Source organism: Triturus cristatus, chromosome 6, assembly GCF_964204655.1.
Source record: "Triturus cristatus chromosome 6, aTriCri1.1, whole genome shotgun sequence".
Lineage (NCBI taxonomy): Eukaryota > Metazoa > Chordata > Amphibia > Caudata > Salamandridae > Triturus > Triturus cristatus.
Genome location: NC_140589.1, coordinates 1,184,916,431 through 1,184,938,554, shown reverse-complemented (window position 1 = coordinate 1,184,938,554; position 22,124 = coordinate 1,184,916,431). Strand labels below are relative to the sequence as shown.

The 22,124-nt window shown below is 41.9% G+C and overlaps 1 pseudogene; it reads left to right on the top strand.

The window, feature by feature from the left end:
* Positions 1-530: 530 nt before the first annotated feature.
* Positions 531-4,662, top strand: LOC146821155 (uncharacterized; annotated as a pseudogene).
* Positions 4,663-22,124: the final 17,462 nt, after the last annotated feature.

Below are 22,124 nucleotides of genomic sequence, written 5' to 3'. Positions count from 1 at the left end.
AGACCCTTTCCGGGTATGTAGTGCGCTTAACAAATGACTGATTGATTGTCCTTTATTTACATGACGCCCTGCTCCGAAGGTTTGCCTGCGGTGACATATGAGATAAAAGGGGATTTTGAGGCTTGGCAAGTAGCTTTAAATGCCAAGTCGAAGTTGCAATAAACTGCACACACAGCCTCTACAATGGCAGACCTGAGACAGGTTTGAAAGGCTACTTTATATTGGCGTAATCAGTGCTAGAAGCTCACAGATTACGTTGCAAGTACAAGGCCAGGGTATATGATATACCACTTTACAAGGGACATATCAGTAATTCCTGACAAATGTAAATCTTGAAAACGCCACTACAAGAGCATTGTATGTTTGTCGGGTGTAAATACCTTTTAGCGGCCTTCGATTAGCCAGGAAAATACTGAACTGAGATGTTAAACATCATAAAAAAATACCAAGTGAGGGAGTCAAAGTATTGTCTGTGCGAGAAAGAACCACAGCTCAATTTCCATATTTAAAGACTATTGGAAGCAGAAACAATGATGCCAGTGAATAAAGGAGGACAACTTGGAAAAGGAAAGAAACGTGGGCCATACTAAAAATGGTTATTAGAGGTAAGCGCAAATTATAAAACATTACACCAAATTTGTTCAGAGGACACTTCAATCTACAAAGCAGATTTACTCAACGGTCAGTAACCTCAGGAGACACTCTCTTCTATAATGACAATTTTTATTAAAGTCTGCTTTCTACACCAGTCACTTTCAACTAAGATGCAGTTAACAGTGCTACAGATGTCTCTTCTTTCTTTGTTGAGGCAAGAGTGTGAAACAGGCTTCCTTGCAAAGAGTATAATCTGCACTGCATGAGTTTTGTTTTACCCTACTGTTTTCTTTCTTGTGATAGTTTAGCTAGGCAGGCCATTAATAGAAGGAACATGTAAGTAATTACATTATTAGCTATGTACTTAATATATTACTGTTATCATCTAATTCATGTTCTGCAGAGACACAGCATTGCGTTGTGGAATTAAATGGTGCAGCAAGTTTAACGTGATCACAAAGTTAATATCAACAGACAGAGGGTTGAGGCTTATAACACTCCACACCTGACAATACAATATGTGAGCAATAAAACAGTGCAAAGAACCATGGAGTAAACCCTTATATACTCAAATACCAGGAAATGAACATTCCTAATCTGACACAAACACAGTAGGTTCAGCACTGAGTAATGTATCAAGTTAATCAAAACAGTCTGTGTGCACATTGAAAAACTCCCAGTCCTCAGTAGTTTCTTTTTGTTCAAAGTAGTTCTTTATTTAATTTCTTGTTAAAATTCAATGACCATAGCAGACACGTTTTGTCCCGCTCCGGGACTTCTTCAGGGCTCCAAAATATATCCTAGAACTTTCATTGTTGACATTCAATCATCAGTCTGAAAAAGGTCAGTTGTTTAGACAACTTATGAAGTACTCCTTTCCATCTTACCGGCTCGGTAACCGGCAGCGTGTACGTGCGTCTGTTTCTCAGTTTGGAGTGATCACAAAGTTATAATGTTCACTTTTGAGAATAAATTATTAACATAATAAGTCACCAAACCAGCTTCTCTGATTTGCATGAAGCCAAATCAATACCACCACACTCAACCAACTCGAGATTATTGTACCGAAACAGTATTTGTTCATTCTCATGTTCCATCCTAATAGCCATGCATATATGGGGAATGCACACAAGACACAAAATAATGACTGCTGTGGGTACAAGAATTGATCAACAACTGGGGGACTTTTAGAAGTAACAAAAAGATGTTCTAAACGTGACCAAGTGCAGAATTGAATTAATTGGTCCTTTTTCTGCATGAGTAGACAGAACATTTCATTGAAGAAGCAGATGACAACATTATACAATATGCAGCACCGAAGAAAGTAAAAAAAGGATCCTTGCAGACTTCAAACACAGCAGATGACATCATCCCCAAAGGTACAGTATGAAATTATAAACTCTTTTTTATACTGCTTGCATTAACAATTCGATGTATGAAAGTATATAGTTTGAAAGCACATCACTTGCAAAAATGAAGGTCCTAATCAACCCACATTGAGTTTCCGCCACAGAAAAATGTAATTGGTTACTGACGTATAATACATTTACAATCTAATTACAACATATTTTGCTCACTAAATGTACATTGACATACTTTCTTTTGTTATAGTTCTTCATACATCACCTTCTGCAGATCAGTGTACATTGCATTCAGACAACTGTACAGCAATACCAGATTATACCCCACCAGTAGATGACACAGATGAACATCCAATTGACGCTGTTTGGGATACGCTTTGTAGCAGCTTAAAAGGTGAAATGGATGCTCTGCTTAAAGCTGATTTAATTAATGACTCGGATTCTGATTTGGAACAACTTTTGGATCAAGTTGGATATACCATTCAAAATGAGTACGAAGAAATTCAAATTTGTTCTGATCAAACTAATACCACAGATGAATCATCACCTATTTTTGAGGGCTCCAACAAATGCTTAGGGGTGGTCATACTATTGCTTTGTCGCTTTATTATTAGTTTTCGCTTGAGTGATGAGGCAGCTGGCTATATGCTGAATCTCATCTATTTGCTCTTGCCACGTGATAATAGAATGTTCAAAACTATGTATCACCTTCACAAATATGTCCAAAAAAGAGTTAAGGCCCCAAATATTACTTACTATTGTGCCATTTGCTACACACATGTTGATAAAAACACTCAGACCTGTCCTAACCAACACTGTATGAAAGATTTGATTCAAAGTGACTCAGTGTCTTATTTCATTCAGCACAGCCTAATTGAACAGTTAGACTATGTTTAGGCAAACATTTTACAGAAAAGGTGAGGAAAGTAGGAAACATCGATTTGATCACTATATGAAGAATGAGAAAAAAACAATGAAAGATGTATATGATGGGGAAATGTATTTGGATTTATTCAAGAGTGGATTCCTGAAAAACCCTAACAGCCTTTCATTTGCAATGAACACAGATGGTGTTCCTGTATTTAAAATTTCCAAAATATCAATGTGGCCAGTGTACTTAATGGTAAACGAGCTGCCTGCATCTCAAAGAAAACTGTGTGAAAATATATTACTATATGGTATTTGGGTTTCCGCAAAAAAGCCAATAATGTGGTCTTTTTTTAGTCATTATATATTGAACTTGCACAGCTGGAAAGTGGAGTGTGATTTAAAGATCACAACAATTGTAGTTTTACTTGCCACGCTACCCTTCTGACAATCACATGTGATTTACCAGCTCGTTGTCTTGTTTCAAACACCCAGTTTAATGGGTGCTGGCAATGTCTACAAGAGGTTCAAGTCACTGTGTCAGGAAAAGGGCACTGTAGAGTATTTCCTTACAATGCTGAAAACCCAAAAGGCCCACCAAGGACACTCTATAGTACTAAATCAGATGTAAACAGTGCAATAGCAAATATCGAGAGTGGACTTTCTGATTACAGTGTAAGAGGGATCCAAGGTCATGTTTTTGAAACATTTTTGTGTAAGCAGAGGATTTGTGATTGATTACATGCATGGTGTATGTAGTGGCACTATGAAATTGATAATGACCATCTGGTTCACTAAAAAATATAAGCATCATTCATACTCCTTTTTATGAAAAAGTCAAAGTAGTTAATGGCTATTTGAAACAGATAAAACCCACACTGGATGTTAGTAGAGTTCCAAGGTCTGTTGATGAACTACCATATTGAAAGGCCTCAGAGTTTCAAAACTTTCTTATGTTATAGAATGCCGGTGTTAAAACATGTTTTAGATAGATCACGCTATTTATACTTTTGTGTACTTATGAAAGCAATTCATAAGCTATTAAATGATGACATTAGTAAGGAAGATTTAAATATAGCAGAACAGTGTTTACTTTTGTTTGTGCAACTGTTTAAGGATTTATATGAAAAACGATTTTTGACAATTAATGGTCATCAATTGGTCCACTTAGTAGACAGTGTAAGAGCAGCAGGGCCTCTGTTTACTGCTAATTGTTTTGTTTCTGAAGATCTTAATGGTTTCCGTTTACAACATGTGCATGGTACAGTAGGTATAGAAACACAAATTCTAGATGCACTAAATATGATACAAGTAATACCTGTGTTAATGGAAAATCATTTGCCTCCTGATAGTGTTGAGGCACAATTCTACCAGAGTATGTGTTCATATAAGAGAAACAGACGATACTTAAAAATTGAAAATTGCATTTACAGTGTTGGTTCTACATACCCCTTACAGCTTAACAGAGGATGAATATATAGCAGTAACTTAGAGTACTAATATTTTAAGCTCCAATGTAGTAGCCTACAACAAAATATTTTTAGAACAAAGTAATATTCTTGTTTGCAGCTCAAATTACACTCGTATTCAGAGGTGAGACCAAAGTGTAATAAAATATGTAACAGAATCTGGAGTGTTTGCCTATGGCAGGGTGACTAGATTCATTCAGTGTAAGCAGGCAGACATGTCTGTTAACCTAGCACTCATGGTTCCACTGAAGTGTGAATCCTATGACATCAGGGAACCAGTTTATCTGGTTGTAGTAAATAACAACATCACAGCTAGCAGGATATCAATGAAAAACTGTGACTGTTTTTACATTGAGGCAGAAAATGAATAATTTGTAAGAGAAATGCCAAATCGATTTCAAATAGATTAAGGCAAATCATGCTAGAAAGTCCTCCTACATGCATGTCTCTTTTTATAGTGCATTTGATTAGAAATCATCTTGAAAAGCATTCTTAACCTGTGCTCCAAGGACACCAAGGTGTCCGCGACACCTACGCAGGGGTCCTAGACTGCTCATAAAACATAGTAATGTTGGCCAAATAATAAAGTGTATATCAATATAGAAGCAAAATGTACAACAGAACATTCAAAAATGTATTTATAAATGTGCAGCAATATGAAATTGGAGGCTAAAAATTCATTTGGTATCCTCAAATTTATATTTGGCAGCAGAGCAAGTACATCAAATACAATACAGTATGGCCAATGGGTGGTCTCAATTGATTTTAGAAAACTTAAACCTTCCCATTACAAGATAAATGTTGGGTTTGTTTTTGCATTTATTTGTGATTGCAATGAAATATTTCATAATTTGTGTATTTGTTTGATGGATGCTTGTTTCCCTCATTTGGTGTATTGTTTTGCGGTGGAAATCATCAAATATCAGATGGCTAGATAAAGATTCGGCTGCATAATGTGCCTCCAGTGATTGCATAATGTGTAGCATTTATTTTTGTTACGTTATTTAGTTTATTCTGCCACATATTTTCATACTTAATTGTCCCTTAACTTCAGTGACCATGCATACAATGGCTAATGTTCATCTTGGTTAATGCTAGGCATTGATCTTTTTACAGTGGATGATTATTTGACCTGGTTTGTACAAAAAGAAAGTGACAAAAATAAATGTTTTAAAAAAATAACCTCTAACTTGTACATAGTTTGCTAAAGCACATTGTATGCTCAGTTGTGTATAATAGAAAACTTGTATGTCATTTTGCGTTTATCTGCAATCACAACAGTTTACATTTTTCTGGAAACCTGAAACCAAGTGGTGGACGTGCTCTTTAAATTGACAAGCAATTCCTGTTAAAATCACCAGAAGCAAAAACATCTTATTGAAAACACAATAGTACCTTTGAAGTAATCCAATACTTATTTTCAAATCAGCCCAAAGTCATCAGGAACAATGTCAGCTTGTAAAGTTATCTTAGAGTCTTTTTCAAGTCATCCTTAAATCATCACGAATAATGACACCTACTAAAGTCATCAGATACTCCTTTTCAAGTCATCCTCAAATCATCAGGCTGCGCTTTTCAGCTTTGCTGATGACTTCAAGAGCTTGATGATGTCTGATGTGAAAATGACATCTAATGTAGTTGCATGATCATCTGAGGACTCTAGGATGGCTTCTAAAGTAATCCTGTTTGACCTGGGCAGGTAACATGCAGACAGAGACCTCTTAATGCTAGTAGCGCTTACAGGGAGCGATTAACAGTCAAAAGAACTGCGTGCCCCATTGCATTACATATTAGATTCAGAGTTTGGTGCTGACCCAGAGCAAGTACTCTTCAACTATACCGCCCACCTGCATAGAGAACAGGTGAACCCACCCCTGCCTGATGTAACATTTCTTATACACTGACTTACCGACCTATGAATAATAGTTATAGGCTCCAAGGGGAAAAAGGCGGAGTGCACAGTTAGGAGGCAATTATATGCTGCAAGTTTCGCAGGCTGTTGGTTTGTGGTTATCTCGCAGATGAACAGCATCTTGTGGCAAGGCAAACACCGCAGGAATCTTGTTTTTACCTCATGGTCACAGGTTTCAGATCCCGATCTGATTTTCATCCTTCTGAGATTGGAAAAAGAATGGTACAATCGATTTGAGACACTTTTCTAGGTAGAATATGCAGGCTGTTTCCCCCCCCCCCCCCCCCCCCCCCACCAAAAAAAAATCAGTACCATTGAGTTGGGCGACAATAAGCACCCGTTATCCAGTGCCTAGATGGGGGTGGACATGCGCTTTACAAATATGTGGGATTATGTTCACTGCAACCCCAGTTGTGCCAACTCGTGAAAGTAAGAAACATGCACAGTTTAGCTGGGTGGTACATATACGAAAATGTCTAACATGATAGTACTAGATGTACTAAAACGTTCTAGACCAGCTTCCAAGACCTGCAGCTAACAAGAAGGCAGATGTCTGGAGCTGGTCCCAGGGCGACCAGTCCACGGTGTTTCTGATGGTTTGTGGTAAACGTAGAAAGGGAATACAGCAATATGAAAAACCAGTACCTTGGAGATGGGTAAAAATAAACAGCTGCTATTCAGTGCTAGGACCACCCTGGGCGTAAGTGCACTTTACAAACACGTATGTTATGTTCTCTGTACCCCCGGCAGTGCCAACTCAGGATTTCATCCTTCCAAGATAAGAAACAAGTAGAATTGAGGGGGTTGTATATAAAGAAAAAGGTCCAATATGACAAAAATACTACAAGGAAATGCGCAATTAAGTTGTACACTGGAAATTAAAAGTTGCAAAAAGGCACTTCCAAGAGTGGAGTGTTGCATGGAAAATATTAGTAAAACAGTGCAATTGATTGGGGCGTCAAGGGTGTCAGCAGTGGCCCACATGCAGCAGGCGCGCACTGGAGATACTCTGCGACAAAGTTGTAAGGGGGGAGTGGGAGACAGATTAACCTCTAGCAATTGCAGTTTAGATCTTGCACAGTCTCATGATTCAGTACTGTAGCAATTTTCAATTTCCCTCTAGGAAGCCATATCTGTTGCTTATTTGCCTAGGCAACTATCTTCCTTTGACAAAGGCAATATTAGGACTGGCAATGCGTCCAAAGGTTACAGGTTGTTTAATTAGAGGGAAACTTGACAGGTGAGCCAGTTCTGTGTGGCGCACTAGGCTAGGGAAAGATAGCAGCCTTATGTGAGCCCACGCTAAGAGAGGCCCATCGCACAGGCCAGAATCACTGGACTGGCGGGTGGCTTGACATACGTTCTTCTTATATACAAGCAGGTACTCTGGGCCAGAGTACCTCCACTGCTGATTTTCCATCTTAGCACTGGGGATACCGGATAAAATTAGTGGGGCATAGCTGAGTGCCATGGCATACCAGACTGTTCAGGTACTATTATACTACCCACATGTGCCTATGCGCCTCCTTTAACGTACTCCGGACGGTTAGGACAGTCAATTATGGACCCAAAATGACAATCGGTGAAATTTTGCCCACACCCATCCTAGCAGCTTCACACATGAGGGTCCTTACTTTGTCAGTTAATTTTAGGTCCAAGGCAAGGTGCACTTGTAATCTTTTTTTCCCTCCTTCAGTATTTGAGTGGTTAAACAGGTACTAAGGTGGGGGTACCTTTGGCAGTATTGTCATGGCTTGAACGTACGTAGTGATGAAGTAATAGTGTCCCAAATGGCGCAATACTTTATATACCTTTGTAGAGGGAGCTTCTAAAGCTTCATTTGGTCTAACAGTGCCAGGCTAAGGGGATGACTTGGACAAGAAACAGTCTTGAGTGGTTACTCAACATTGGTGGTTAGAAGGGATGCTGTCAAGAGGAGAACTCAAACTAATTAGCCTTCAAAACATAATGGTGAGTAAATAGGACTTGCAGGTCCTGCTGGGTGCCTGCCACCTGGCCACTGCAGGTAGCTGATGGTGATCTCTAAAGGCTTAGTAGGGGTCATGGCAAAATAAATCTGGGCTGAGTCACATCGGGGTGTGGTGGTCCCTACCTTATTTCACAGGATCACTCCCTGTTGGGTCTATCTAACGATCATCTCAAAGGGCTTTTAATTTCCAGCCTTTCTTGTCTCTTCCATACTGGGAGTAGGTTAGCCATGGACTTTAATTAGTGCTGCAATGGCCCCCTATTGCTTTAGTACAGCAGCTAGTTTACCGGTGCGATTTGGACCATCATTAGTACCGGCAGCGGCTCACAGGGGTAGCAGTAAACCTTCTGTTTTATTTTGCCCGGGATTGGGGCTGGCAATGTCATCAAACATTGCAGCCTGAAACTGAATAGGCAAAGACATACCTGTGATGGTGCAATGCAGAGCTAGCTGAGTTTCAACATAATCCTAGTATACCGTCAGTGATAAACGTAAGGTTATGGGCTACACACGAATAGGCACTTTCTGTCAGCTGGGGCTAAGGGTGCCATTCCCAAGAGGGTGTGGGTTGCCTTGATAGTTCTGATATGGAGGGGATGGAGCACTAATACGTACAACTACGAGAGCACATTTTGCAGTCATGGTTAAGGTTAAATTGATTAAATTGATGGCATGTTACCAGTTGCTTCAGTTAAGCAAATTTTCCTTGGGAGTTATCAGCGAACATTCAGACTGCAATTTTGGTGGTTAGCCGGTCGGCAGGCCTTTTAGATGTGTGTTTCTAGCGCAGGAATGTCCAAGTATGGGTTAAGGGGCCTGAAGTCTGTCCTGGGTTACAAGTTCACAGGCATGTGGAGCGGCAGAACTGAAAGGGGCTTGGGTTTGACCTCTGGTCACAGGTTCAGATCCTGGTAGGTCCACTTAGCATTTCATCCCTCTGAGGTCGATGAAACGGGTACCATTGAGATTAGTAACAATAACATATGCAAATTCTCCCGCCCTATAGCCTTGGTGGGCAGCCATGCAGGTTGTGGAAGTTGTCATCCATCGAGTGTGCTAGGGACTGAAATATTGGGGCAACCTCTGGGTTAAGTACAAATGGGGCTACAAAGTATTAAAGAACACTTGGCCTTCCCAGTATACAGAAAAGGGCAGGTATTTATACTTATGGTTTCCCTCTGGTTCACACTGTCCTGTATGCTCCCTGGTATACTAGCAGAAGTTAGGGAGGGCAAGGAGTCACCTATGGTAGTGACTGACTGAATGCGATGGACATACTCCGACAAGTGCTATACACAGATAACTGGGTGAAAGAGGAAGTAAGGCGGGCTTGTTAACTCTTACTTCCTCCCGCATTGACACTTCTTGTCAGGAGTGGCTTGTCAAATGTATTGCTTTTCAGCCAGGCAATGTTAACATGGAACCAACACTAAACTATTGGTTTTAGGTCATCCGGGGCACATATACATGAAGGGCTGGGCAAGGCGGGGACCACGTATACTGGGTCCCCCTTCGAGTTGCAGACTCAGCAGGACATGCTAAGAGGTGCGGCGATGGAATCCCAAGGCATTTAAGGGGACAACCGTCCGTAAGCCACCCTGGGAGGGGTGGTGTAATTGTGCAGGCGCTGGAACAGCTTCTGTAGAAGCAGCAGCCAGGGCAGGGGGTGGTGTCTCTCCTCTCACCACTGGGGTCTGGCAGCTGGGAGGCAATGATTTGACTTTCCTGGGTAGGAGGGTCCTGCTGCCAGAATTGAATTCCCCCTGGTGTAAGTTATGCATCCATCCCTGAAAAAAGGGGTTTTCGTTTTATCAGTCTTAAGTCCACAAGGAGTTTAGAAAGGATGGGGGCACCTGTCCAGAAGGGACATGCTGGCCCCCTTTCCTGTATGGGCTTGGACTTGTTTTGGCTGGACCTGGGAGAGGCCCAGTAATCAGCGGGATGTAGGTAAAGATGCCTACCTTGTTGGGGGGCCCTGGTTGTGACGGTGGCCACCCCCAGAGCTGTGGAGGAGTTACAGGGTGATCCAGACTCTGCAAGGTACAGAAGGGTACTATATGCAGCAGCACAACAAGGGTGCTAAGCCAAGGATACCCAGGGATGTCTTAGCGTTGTCCCCTGGAAGAACGACGGCGCCCTGTTAGTCCTACGGGCGGTTGTTTGTCTGAGCAACCGGGGCTGCCTGGAATGCTCCGCCCACCTTTTGGGGGGCGTGAGTAAGGCCGTGGGCTGGCGGTCCAATGATGGGAGGGGTGGCCCCTCCCAAAATTGGTAACCACCGATTTGCGACGGCCACCGTGTAATTTGGCTCAGCAGGTGGCATAGGGGCTGGCCTGCCCTTGGATCGCTCGTAAGATAACCCACCATGTTGACATATTTGTTATGCAAATAAACCTGCAGCAATTTTCTCCACTAACAAGGTGTCTTGGGGTTTATTTATGTATGTTGCTGTATGAGAACTGAAGAGTGTTGCCAATATTGGCAATATGGTTTCCAGCACCAAAGTCTGCAGTCTAGCCGACGGACCACATCCTCTCCTCATCCTGTTCCATTTTGACTGAGGTTGAGAAGGCACTTACTAACTGTGGAAGGAATCAAACAAGCAATGCCAAATGTGTGGCACAGTTGCTGATACTTCCATCCACTTGCATGTTTAAAGCTAGTAAATTGGCTTAATATGAAAGCCCAGGGCAGAGATAGCATCTGTTCATGCTTTACACATGTGCAGCATAGCTCCAGAAGTCTGTGGCACAATTGAAAGACCCAGTGCTGATGGATCAAACGCATATTCAGGTGGATTGATTAATGGATTATAAATAAAAGCTTTGACCTTGAAATAATGTAGTTTGAAATATGTAAATAGAAACGTTTCTCTTTTGCCAGTTGATTTCATGTTGCACAGTGCAGATGATTAGAAATTGCATAAAATACCAACCCACGTATTGCACAGGCGAAGTCTGGTTGAATTACAACCAATACTGAAATAGGTACACTCTATAGCAGCCAGAATGTTTCTTTTACTGTATTGATATATTGGGGGGGGGGGGGGTTAATAATTTATTTTTAAGTAATGTATTCTTTGGGGTCGGGACGCGGGAAACCAAGTGTGTTCACTATCTATCTACACTATCCCAGCAGTAGTCACTTCATCTAATTGATCTGCCAATGCTCGACAGCTGAGGCAGCTTCAAGTATTGTATCTTTTTATATGGCGCTTGCCGCTTACCCCACTTGATAAGGGGGTTGAAATATTTGCCTGAACAGGCAGCACCATGCACTATGTAGGGTGTGTAGCTGGAAGAGTGTTTTAGAATTTAAACTCTTTTGAAAGTGTTTCCGTATCATGTGCAATTACAATCAAAGTGTAGTTATCATCTTATGGGTCGCAGCGCTTTTCACTATGGTAAAAAACGATTATGAATGAACGATAGGTGTGAGATGTATGTTTGAGATGCCATCAGCAAAAGGTAGCTCCACAGGGGCCTTGGCAGCAATCTTAATTGTAACAAGAACAATCTAGGTCCCGTTTGTGTGTTGGTTGCTGCGTTAAGGTGGACCACGCTAATTTATTAAGAGTCTGAACAGATTTTAGATTAACAAAGATTTGTTACGAATTCCTGATATGCAGTACTATGTGATCATCACGGTAGGAAGAAAAGCGAAGGTGAGTGTTTAGTTTGAGGGAATCTGCAGTGTTGGGCTATGCCAGAGTATTCAGATTGGCACCATTGTTGGGCAAATCATTCAACAGCAAATTCAAATGTACAAATTGTAAAGATTTTAATTAATCAAACAATAAAATGTTGATGATGATGATCATTCAACAGCATGCCTACTTTTGTAGTCTGCAGGTTTTGTTGCTGTAGTGTGGCTAGTTGAAGTGGTATGGGCTGGAGACTAACTCACAGGGCTGCTCTGAAGTCAGTCTTGTGTATGTTTGTATATAGTCTCTTACAATCTATTATGAGTCCCCTAGGTTTTCAATAGAGAATTGGGCTGGAAAGGAAGGTAGGTGTCTTGGGGTGACTATCCCATTTTGAGGAAGGGTTGTTTAAAGGTGTAGCCTGCAGTGCTTATCTACTAGGTTATGATGTTCCAGGGTGCTTTTGCATAACAGCTTAGTTCTATCTCTGACCACTTTCATACATATCTTAAAAATGTCCTAGGCCTCGAGAAGCCATGCAGCTAGGTCTGCCCCTTCCCTGAGGGTAGAACGCCCAATCCTCGATCCTCCGTAACAGTGACAGAGGCCAGTTATTCATCTTAACTGTAAACCAGAATTGGATGATGGCCAGGAAGCACCAACTCAGCAGGCAACGAGTTGGAGAAGAGACCATGCAAAATGCTGACCATGGTAAACTGGTGAACTAACTCCACGCCTTAATCGCATGGAAAGCAAAGACCTCATTTCTATCTCTTTTGAACACCACTACTGGCAGTGAAGTTATGGATTCATCATTGGTTACTATTGTCAATCACTACTTAGTAATTATATCCTTGGCAATGTTTTTGAGAATTGTGGAATTAGACTGACAGATGCCAGAAAATAAAGAATTATGCTAACATAATATCACAGAACAGAGGAAATAAGCCCTAAAACAGGCACAGAAAAGAATTATTTTTATCTAAAAATGTGAACCTTCAGATAACAGCAACCCCTGATTGGGTTTGACAAGCAGGGCAAATCAAAACAGTTGAGTATCTAAAATCTGAAAGAAATGAACGGCCCAGTTAGGGATTGTTCCAAGAACCTGTTAATAACTGTCAACTGTGAGACCGGCAAAACACACTGCTGCTAATTTCACCAAAGAAGAGCTCTCCTAGTGACTGGAGCTGGTTGGCGCTCACTCTTGCTTCCAGGCCCTAAAAATTTAACAGACTTAGAAATAGCTCTGTTAGCCAACTCGAAAGAACCAGATAAAGCTACAATTAATCTGTTCTTACAATGAGTATGATGATACAAAATTGACTAAAGACCTAGAATCGTCGTCTCCTAAGACCCTGTGACGTTTTTTTACGTTTTTGCCTACAGGCGATAGTGACCATCCAAATCCTTGTATAAATGGCTACCACAATGTTTTCCTTCCAGAGGTAAGAACCAGAAATAAAGGTCCTGCTTCCCGGGAGTCTTACAACTCATATATCCATCAAATATAATACCACTGTCATTCTATTAAAGACTTATGATTTCTTGACCAGTAAGTTCAACTTTGATAAAGAAGAGGAACAGGTTAAGCATAATCCCATTATATGCAATATTAACATCAGCCCTGTAATACATTTTTTTTTAATGCACCAAAGCCCTTGTGGGACAAAGATTCCCCTCCCCTTAGTTTTTGATGACTGGTATTTTTAGGTTTTTGATCTCTGCACACTGAATCACTTTACCAGTCCCCAGTGTAGGTGCTCTGACCCATAAAACATGGTAACATTGGCTAAACCTCAGCTGACAGGTTTAATTTTCTAATAAATACACCACTAGCATGGATAGTTAAATGTCACCTGTGGACTGGGGCACCTATTGTGCCATCCACTAGGATGACTAGGAAAAACAATGCTTCAGACAAGTGGGGCAGCTAGACACGTTGCCTCCTGTGGCAGTCCCTGTGCGTCGCCGCATGCCAGCCGCTTGGAAGAGCGGAGGGGTGGGGTTGGCCGCTGCCCCTCCCCTACCACTGCTTCAGAGCTACATGTGTAGCCTGACTGCTGCAGCTCTTGTACCTGAAGGCAAACCTATACAAAAAAAACCTTCATGGCAGGAAAGAACCCTACTTTAAAATGATTTAATTCACCCCTAGTTAAACATTGTAGCCCATAAGGTAGGATACATAGTATTTTAGAGTTATAGAACAAGTATTTAGTGTGGCCATGGTCCTCCAGAGACTAGACCCCCAAGCGATTCGCAGTGTAAAGGGCTGTCATTGATTGTATGAGAAGTGCTATGCTTGCTAACTTAGCTTTTGGGAAAGCTACAGAAATAATTCAGCCAGGGTTTAAAATATTTATTATTAATCCTATTCAATTGTAAAGTTGTCCTTTTGCTATATGCACCTGAAAAATAACTTTTTTTAAAAGTTGGATTTTGCCTGTCCGACCCTCCAATAGACTAATTAGCACAAGCTTTTCTGCAGCTGATCTGATCAGTGTGTTACAGTGGCGTCACTAGGGGGGTGCGGACCGTACCAGGTGACACAATCACATGGGGTGACACCGTGACACCAAATTGCAAAATAATGGGACCCCCGTCCCGCCCGCGGACCAGCCTGCACGGGGGAGCTCCGTGCCCGGAGCCCAGGCAGGGACACCATGGCATCCATAGGGGACTTCGACCGGGTGATCACCAGCGTGCTGGCCACCAAGATCGAGATCACCATATCCTGCAGATAAGACCCCCATGCAACTGACCCTCACATGTACACCCTGACTCTCCCGTGCAGCAGACCCCTTCCACGCACCCCCATCACTCCCCCACCCCAAAAGCCAAGAGCAGGAGGGTGCAAACTCTCGAGCCCCCCCTTCCCACTCCACAGGTGGCAGGAGTGGGCGTGTTCAGAGCAGAGGAGAAGGGGCTCACTGTAGAGGGTATTGCGGGGGCTCACTGTAGGGGGGGTCCTGTGGGGGCACACTGTAGGAGGTCCTGCGGGGTCAAAATGTACACCAGAACAGGTACAACGACAGGGGAGTGCAGATGCAGGGGGCATTGGAGAAATTTGTAGGTATGTGCCACCGAGGAGTGCGAAGGTAGGGACATAGGAGAAGTGCTGGGGTGTGGGACACAAGGAAAATGTGGAGGTAGGGAGTGCGGAGGCAGGGTACAGGAGGGTGCGAAGGTAGGGGCACAGTGAGACGAAGGTAGGGGCACAGGGGACTGCGACGGTAGGGGCACAGGGGACTGCGGCAGTAGGGGCAGAGCAAAGTGCGGAGGTACTTGGCAGAGGGGAGTACAGAGGTACGGGGCATGGAGGAGTGCAGAGGTAGGGGGAGTGTTGATGTACGGGCACAGAGGGGTGCAGAGGTATGAGACACAGAGGGTGCATAGGTACGGGTGAGTGCGGAGGTATGTGGCACAGCGAAAATGTGAAGGTACTGGGCACGGAGGAGTGCATAGGTATGAGACACAGGGGGATGCGGAGGTATTGGACACAGAGGGGCACGGAGTTATGGGGCACAGGGAAGTGAGGCAGTAGAGACACATGGGAGTACGGAAGTATGGAATACAGATGTCGGCGACGTTCGAAACGTCACTCACGGTGCTCCCGGACCCGCCGTTTTCATCAGCCCACTGCCCACACCCACTAGACGTGCTTAAAAACACGCTTTGCACTGGCGGACTTGGAGGAGGTCCATCATGGGGTAAGTCGTGAGGGGGTGACACCATGAGTTACCGCACTGGGAGACACCAACCCTAATGACGACGCTGGTGCTTTACCAATCACATCGTCTGAAAACTGTTCCCAGAGCAAAGGAAATGGCTTGGACCTTTTCATAGAAAGACGTGAGTGTGTAGTATGTGGCTCATTTCAGCTCAGGAAGATCCATTTGGGGATCACAACCTTCACAACCTTCATTAACTTGAAAGGAACACAGCAAGGCCTCCCTTTTGCATAGCTATGGGTAGAGTCTGACTGTGTGAAGAGGTGCCTTTTGATCCCAGGGTCAAATGTACCAAAGTTGGCAACCTCGTAATGGGAGTGGTGAGCTGGTCCTAGATGCAGTTTGGTGTTGAGGAGGAGGGCCTGGTCTTTTCTGTAGACACATCCCACGCTTGGTCACGGCCTCCTCCTGGGGCAGAAGTGTTCTGCCATGTTGAAATTGTAAGCATAGTGCACTGTGGGATAGTTTGCAGTAAAGCAAACCGGATTTACTGCAAAATGGGAAGGTTTGCCCCAGCACTTAAACAAATAATTAAAACAATAAATGTTTTTTGCATTGGTTGGGTAGTATCCAGGAGTCACCCCCCACCCACCTTCTAGTGAATCATGCAAGATATCTCACCCAAAACAAATCTGGAACTGCATATGTTCAGCAGAGGGACTGGCCTTGTTTCTCACCTGTGCTGAGAATAGAAGGGCATGGTCTGCACCTACTTGTACAGAGGACTGAGAAGTGATCAACAAGGGTCAGTTGACTGACCTCTTGAATGGCTACAGGGACAGAACAAACTGAAGAGGCTTCATTTTTCCTTGAGTGACTAACTGATCAGTAATTGCTCAACTTGAACTGGTCCCTGCTGCTGGGTCCTGCAAGAGTGAGTTGTGATCCCTAACTGCTATATCTGAAGTCCTGGGAGCCTCAGAAGAAATCAAGAGGAACTGCTCCAGAATGTTTGATTGGGCTTCTAACATTTTTGCACTTCCATGACCCCTGGAGCTTTAGCACACCATGTGATAAAGAGGCCTGATTTTGAAAGGGTTTAATTTAATGCAGCTTCAACCATGCCCATCTGAAGAATTATGAGCTCTAAAATAGAGTAAGTCTGAAGGTGTGTAGAAATCTTGACCGGGCATACTCACCACACATCTGCCCACACACTGACATTTTTGGTCATCAAATAATCCTGCTCCAAGCATTTCCTGCCAAAAACCAATAGCTTTATAAACCAAACATTTAACTAGTAGAGCTCTTCTAGATCAATGCCTCACTAATAGGTTTGAGAGTTAATTATGTCTGTGAGTGTTCCCCTACGTCTTGGCCCATTACATACAATTAATTATTTGAACAAATCAAACAGCCAATTTTTCTTTTTAGTAGATTTTATTTTGTGTATGAAAAAATGAGCATATATACTGAACTTACAAATACACTCTACATACCCCAAAGCTGTTGTCACAATTGCACACTAGTCCTAGATTCAATAAGAAATGAAGTGGGGGGGGGAGGGTGTTGACGTTTTGAACCAGAATTATCAGATCTCATCAGGAGAATTGTCATCTGGCTAGAGCACCTATAACAAAAGTTGGCTCAGTTAGGGTAATTTAATTTCTGCAATATGAACACAAGTTACTTAATGTTCTGTAATCATATGCTCGCCAAATAATTATAAAAATGAGGGGGCACCAAGGGTAGTTGCCAAATGCAGAAGTAAATCCTTCCGAAAGATAACGTCAATCACTTGATTGGCCATATTCAGTAGGTATGTAATACACCAGTAAGTCATCCCATTCTTGTTAAAACCTGAAATGTGATCCAGCGTGCATATTTCTAAAAGACAGAGGGGTAAAGATGAATATTCCCAATTGACTATCTGAGACCTTCGCAGTATCCTGGTGATTAAGTGATGCAGGAAAACCTTCTAAATCCCGACACTTACAGATAGCGGTCCATACCCTGCCTAATCAATCATATCTAACATGCAACTAATACTCCTTGAATATCACAGGTATTTCGGCATGCTGAGATAATGTATGTTTTATAGACCGTACATCACAGCCAGCCAGTGTCCTCGCTAGAGGTAAATAACATATCTGAATACTAGAGAGAATTAATTCAATGGTCATACTCGTGGTGTGGTAATGTATAGTTAATGCATGCAATATACACAAGGTTACTAAGCTCATCCTGCGATTCGAAAAAACCAAAACACCGCTACTGTCCCTCTTGGACCTAATCTGGGGGAAGCGGTAAGGGTTGGTCTGCTAATGATCATATCCAAAACCTTAACTAAATGTAAAACGCATTATAACAAGAACCTTACAGCGGGGAAACAATGTGTTCTCTCACTACTTTGCCTTATGTCAGCAATGAAGATGTGCTGTAAGATGCTCCAGCCTAGATCAAGGTTAGCATCCTGGACCACTCAACCACTAACCTCCTTCCGCCATCTTGAATGAGGGTCGCAAAGTAAAAACTCAATTTGGAGGCTAAAGGGGGCTCTAATCCTAGCTGTCACAGCAATGGCAGTATCTAGCCAGTAATATCTGTCACATACAGGTCAAGGCTGTCATGGCATAGTCAACATTGGCCCACTAAATGACTAACGTTAATCTGTTTGTGATTGAATTACTTTCTTGAGTTTGTAATCAGCATACAATCCACTCAATACCGTATTACCAGATACACCTTAGTGAAATAATGCAACTGAACGATACAACAATAGTGTGCCACCGTCACCAAGCAATCCGTGGGACATTAACACACTTGAGTTTATTTGCATATCTGAAGGTGTCCAGCTTTAGCAAATCGCCAGAGACAGGTCTACCCCTAACTCTAAGTCAGTGGTGATACAAGCTTCCAACCCTTGTAAAGGAGATACTGAGGTGTTTGTCAAAAATATCTCCCAAGATCAGACTCCAAAGACTCTCCTCATAAGTGTCCCTATTGTTATCAAGACTGGATCATTCCCCAGTGGTGATCCATCTCTCTAGATATATCATGTATTTATGTACATAGCTGTGGGGACATATATGCTATCGCCATTCATGTGTTCAATATCAACAGTCTTTGCAGATGATAGATGTTCAGATCCTTTGTGGTGCTTTTAAGTAAATCAATTTGTCTGCATTCTCTTAAGTTCAATTGTTTAGAAATGTTGCCACCTGTAAAATAAGTACTAAACACCTCCACAACTTTCTAATAGATATCATTTTTTGTTTCCTTGCTTGTAGTGTCATACTAAAGGAGCAGAATCCACCTTGCATTTAATGCAATTCCAGTGCTGTCATTTGACCATTTGGTATGTGTTTTCTACATATACTATGTTGCAAAGACATTTGATAACATAGGTAATTTTTTGAGTGTTACAATTATAAAATGCTTTCAATGTGTAGGATCAGGAATGGGATGACAGTATCTAGGTATACATGATATATTTAGTTAAGAAAAATGCCACATTTCAAATCACATTTGACAAACCCACATGAGGTCATTGCATCACTGTGGGTTCTAATTTCCAATGGGCCTACCAGGAAGTCCCTGATATTTTTGATTCTTTTAAACACAAGAAGTTGGGCTTTGTTGTGTCTCTGATTAAAGGTATTGTGCTTTTTGTTTTTCTTTTTGGGTTACTGCCTGAATTGAAAGTGCTAACAATCACTATTTTCCTCTGAGCCGTCGTCCTAGTTTTGCGCGTGAGTTACCATTCCCTAGGACAAAGCTATGATGTTTCTAGGGCCCTTGTGATGGATGATTTTCTTGAGGTAGCCCCTTTCCATCTTTCATTTTGAGGTGTTTATCTTCTTTAAAGCAGCTCTTCTTGAGAAAATAACTCCTGCTTAGTCTTGGACTGATCAAATGGCAGATTATCCCTCAGAGCTCGCAAGTGGTGACTGTTGTACCTTAATAGGGCATTTGTGTCAGCTGGCATCTTGCACATCTTTGTCTGGTGTCTGGAGTAGTTCTAGGTAGTTGATTTCAGTCTTGCTGTAGTTGGCTGAGAAAGAAAAGTCTATGCTCTAGTTATTTAAGCTAGCCCATGAAATCTAAAATCTCACCACCTTCACTATTCCATAGTAGGAATATGTAATCGATATAGCATTTTCGAGATCTTATTTTGTCTGTGAGGTAATTATTGATGTGTGGGGCAAAGCATGCCACACTAGCACCTTTATTTGCTCATGGTATTCATGCTTAAAAATAAAATGATTCCTTTTCAGCTCAACTTTGGCCAAACCTACAATGAATTCAAAGATGTCCTTGTGCTGTTAGAGATAAACCTATACCTTCATTGGCATTGCCTTGGGGAATGTTTGTGGATTTTAATTTGACATAGAGAGTCCCCTAGATGTCCTGCTAGTTGCAATATGCCACATACTCTGCCGGTTGCAATATGCCACATGCTCTGCCATTGATAAATTGCATGCTCTCTTCCATACAAGCACATTTTGGGGACTTCTTTGATGTAGAAATCTGCAAATTTGCACTGCTTCTAGGACCCATCTACGCCTTGAGTCTATGGGTCTCACAGGCGGTTTATTTTTTTCCTTATCTATGTTCAGTAATGTATAAATACAGGGTTACTATGGAAAGGTCTATTCAATAAAACATACTCTTGTCACTAACAATCTCTGATCCTAGGGCTCTTACTCCACTTATGTTATCTTGAATACTCTTAAAGGGATTGGCTGCAGGTTTCTAAGAAATGCTAATACTGCTGGATAATGTGGGACATTATGTCTCATAGTCACTGGGTTTCTGTATTAATAGGGCATCACCTTTGTAAACCAGATTGATCGTTTTGTCCAGATTTTGGTATAAGGTGGTAAAGGCATCTGTTCATTCTTGGGTATTTTGTAAGGAATATATTCCGTTCTGTGTTTAATTTTCAACTGTTTGAGGACTGTTTGTCCCAAGCACAATGATTTCTGCTGTCATTAAATGTGTGAGGGTTTGAAGTATGGAGGACAGTAAAAGGCCAGTCCCTGTCTCAATGGGGGGGGGGGGGCTGCTTTATCTTTTGAAGTACTGTCTGAACCTGATTGTCCTAAGGAAGTGAAACAACCCCCCCCCCCTAATTCTAAAGTAATAGGTATATTTGTTATCACAAACCCTTATTCTCTGCTAAGTGTCAGGTTCTGATGATGACTCAACACATGCTTTGAAATGTTAAAGTTGGAGATTCATTATTTCTACTGATAGTTATTCCCCGTTGGTTAACATTTGGGCTCCTGCCATACTTGCGACCCCTCCTTCTGCTCCTCTATCTCCCTCGCCTCTGGAGTCTCTTGGCTATCCGAGCCTACCGAGGATTCTGAGACTGTACTCTTCTTGCATGTCCGTGGAGCATTGGGCCCTGTTGCGTAGTAGTCTCCAGGTACGGGTATGCAAATTATTTCTTGTAGCATGCAATAAACATTTCAACCTTATTGTTTTTTCTTTCCAATATTGAGTTGAAATCAATGATTTTAGCAGATTATCCAAGACTGCTTCTTTCAGGCACACTGTCACTCTTGATTTTATTTTCCAGGGCAATCTGTTTCAGACTATTCAATTCTTCTAGAGCTGTGTCAATGCCTAAAACCAACCAGTAATGTGAACAATGGTTTCCAATGTCACAGAAATGCTTCTTAAATTTCTTGCCATGTGTGAAAATGACTTGTATATTTTTGACTTATTACCCCCCATGGGATAATATCAGCCTTCAGACACTCAGTAAATGCTTTATCATATATTTCAGTTCTCACTGTCTTCTTGAATTTCTCCAATTCAACTAAGTCTGTTCAATTATTTTTCACTGACGCGACCCTCAACCTAAAAAAGAAAGTCTTCTAATCTTAGTTTACTCTTTGGTGTATGACAGTTTGTTACTCCATACTAGAGCACGTAATGCCAAGGTATAACCACAATGCCTTGCAAATGACAGTCTGCTGAAAACCATACACACACAACATGCCCACAACGACCAGGGTAATACTACTAATCAAATATTATTTGACGTGACCCTCAACCTAAAATAGGAATGTCTTCTAATGATCTTAGAAGTTTACTCTTTGGTGTATGACAATGTTTGTTACTCCATACTAGAGCACGTAATGCCAAGGTTTAACTACAATGCTTTGCAGATGATAGTCTGCTCAAAACTTTATACATACAACAATATTCCCACAATGACCAGGGTAATACTACTAATCAAATAGTATTCCGTGGGGGCTCCTTTGGATCAATACTTCGCTAATACCAAAGATGTAATTAGATGACTTATGTCTGAGTGTTCCCATCATGTCTTGATCCATTACATGGCATTGAAAATTTGAACAAATCAACTTTTTGTTTGTTCCTTATTTGTCATTTTGTTTAACTATGCAGTATGTGCAGTGAAAACTAGTGCCAAGAAAGTGAGTGTATATATACCGAAGCAAGAAATAGATACTGTTGAGAGCCCAAAGCTGTTGTGTTGGGTATACAATAGTCAAAGGGGGACCCTGGTGCTCATGCGTGTACAGGGTTGTCTTTGTTGTATACAAAACCATCAACTTCAACAGGACTTTGTCCAAAAG